This window comes from Myotis myotis, unplaced genomic scaffold, assembly GCF_014108235.1.
Source record: "Myotis myotis isolate mMyoMyo1 unplaced genomic scaffold, mMyoMyo1.p scaffold_m19_p_15, whole genome shotgun sequence".
Lineage (NCBI taxonomy): Eukaryota > Metazoa > Chordata > Mammalia > Chiroptera > Vespertilionidae > Myotis > Myotis myotis.
The window spans coordinates 36,301,921-36,304,301 of NW_023416319.1; the positions used below are offsets into that span (position 1 = coordinate 36,301,921).

Below are 2,381 nucleotides of genomic sequence, written 5' to 3' on the forward strand. Positions count from 1 at the left end.
CACACGGGGTTTGCTGGCTGCACACGTGGGGTCCCACGGCCAGGGCTCGGGCCGCATGGCCAAAACATAGGGGGCTCTTCTGTGGGGAGTCCCGTAGTCCTGCTCTATTTTCCCTTCTGGTTTGGGAGGTTCCTAGGGCTGTTCGGCAGCGGGGCCGGGGCTGGGTGGGAAACTTTTCGTTGGGGCGGCGCGTCCGGGAGCGCCGGGAGGCCAAGGCGGGGTGCCCCGGGGCCTGAGGTTCCGCCGGGGTGGAAGTCAGCTTCCCGGGAAAACTCCCAGCCCCCGCCCCCTCGTGCACCCGCTCAGACTCGCCGGCCTCCAGGCCAGGGCGGGGGAGCGCGCACATCTGGCGGCCCAGGAGCCACAGATGGAACGCTAACCCCCGCACCCAGATGTTCCAGGGGCCCGGGGAGTCCAAGAAATCGAAGGGCGGGGCTACCGCCGTTGTGGCTCCTCCCTGTAGCCCGGGCTGCGGGGGTCTAGACTGGGGAGATCGTCCCGGAGCGCGAGATAGGCCAGCCGGCGCGGGTTTGGGGGGGGGGGGGTGCGGCAGCCAAGCGGGGGCCGGGGGAGGGGTGTTGTGATAGTAGAGCGAGGCTAGAGGAGGGGCGGGAAGCGTGTGCGGAGAGGCGATTGGGCGCGGGGGAGGGGGTTGCTGGACCTGGTCAGTGCCTCGCCTCGCCCCGCCCCGTCGCTGAGTCCGTCCCACCCGTGGGATTTTACAACCCAGGTCCCCAGGAGGTAGTGGAGGAGGGAGGGGCGGGCGGGCATGTTTCCTGCGGGGGAGGGGCGCGCCGATCATGCGGGGGGAGGGGAGGGGAGGGGAGCGGAGGGCGGGATTCCCCCTTCCTCCTCTCCCTCTGCCCAGCGCTAAGGAGCTATGCGCCCGCGCGTTCTCTGCACTTAGTTGGGGCTACAAGGGTCCCGCATCCCGACGAGGCCTTGCTCGCCTTTCCTTCTCTCCTCGCCTGACCCTGAACCGGGAGGGGGAGGAGCAACATGTGCCCTCCAGACTTTCTCCAAAACTGGAGCTGCTCCGAGGAGTGTGCGGAGCGCGGGTGGGCGCGCCCCAGGTTGTTTGCACGCGGGAGCGTGACGTCTCGCTACGCAGCCGTGTTTATCGTGGAGTCACGGCTGTTCCCTAAGAGCCTGCGTCTTCTGGATGCTTTAATTACTTCAAAGTTGACCTTCATCCAAGTTGTCCTTAGAGTTTCATCTAAGCGTGTCAGCACCAGGTCATTACGCAAATGTTTTGTGACAATTTGGAGAACCAGAGGGGGGAAATATCTTTAAAGGGAAAAAAAATTAACGACAGGAAATGTTAAAAGACGTCCTCCCCTTTTCATCACGTATTCTCCGCCAAAGTAAAATAAGAAACTCTACTTAACAGCTTTCTTCCACTTCAGGGAAATCTCCCCGCGCCCCGTTAGGGGCAACGTGCGTGAATGGGCTCTGGCACCACATTAGCTCCCAGCTGAAACGGAGCAATCCTTGGTGTTTCCCAAAGACTGCTGGGCTTCACTGAGAACCGTAACAAGAATACAGGGTGTTAAGTGCTCAGCGTTCAAATAATAGCTCTTCTATCGTTGTGTCTGTGACCTGTGGCAAGTTACTCTGCTTTTTGGCGCTTGGTGCCTCAGTTTCACCATTCTAAAAATGTAACTGTCCCTATGGCTTCATGCGGTATAAGGATCAAGGATTCATGAGATTGTGCAAATCGAGTTCTTAACACAAAGCCCGGTGCATAGCAAAAGCTCAGTAATCATTATTACTATTAATGGGAGTAACCTCTGTCACTGGCATACAAGTTGTGGGCATGGGCAGATGGAAAAGACCGCCTCCAGAGTTCACCGCTTTTAAGAGCATGGGTTTTCACATCCGCTGAACAGGTAAAACCTGCAACCCTGGTCACACATCTCCAAGTCTACAAACCCCGGTAGAGTTTTCAGTCTAATGAGATTAAATTGGATGAAATGATAATGATGCATAGGCTTTCCTCATAATGTAACTTGTTTTTATAAAGTGAATTTGACTTCTGGGTTTCCCATTATATACCTCCTTTTCCTTGTTCTGCACATCTCCTTCTCCCTTCGCTAAATACGTATAGAGGAATCTGATTAGGGCAGCCTCTGTATCAAATGAAAATGTGAAAACTTTGAACTAGTTTAGTTTAGACATAGTTTCAAATATAATTCTGAAAAAAGTCAAGGCTATTGTGTACACGGGGAGCTGCTGGAACTTCATTGTGAGTCACGTATTCTCCAGGTTCATTGTCCTCCACTTTAAAGTATGTGTGTGTCAACCAACCTGCTGTACGCAAGTTGAAAACAGTATTTTGATCCCTGGTTGGGAATGAGAAAATACTTCTTTCCATCAGGGGT

The 2,381-nt window shown here is 55.1% G+C and overlaps 1 long non-coding RNA gene across 1 annotated transcript; it reads right to left on the bottom strand.

Moving 5' to 3' along the window:
- Window positions 1-901: 901 nt before the first annotated feature.
- On the bottom strand, window positions 902-1,732 carry LOC118670056. The gene is made up of 2 exons (XR_004972208.1): window positions 1,389-1,732; window positions 902-1,287 (listed from the first exon to the last, which is right to left on the bottom strand). It is a non-coding gene; the product is annotated as an uncharacterized LOC118670056 (long non-coding RNA).
- Between the last annotated feature and the right edge of the window lie 649 nt (window positions 1,733-2,381).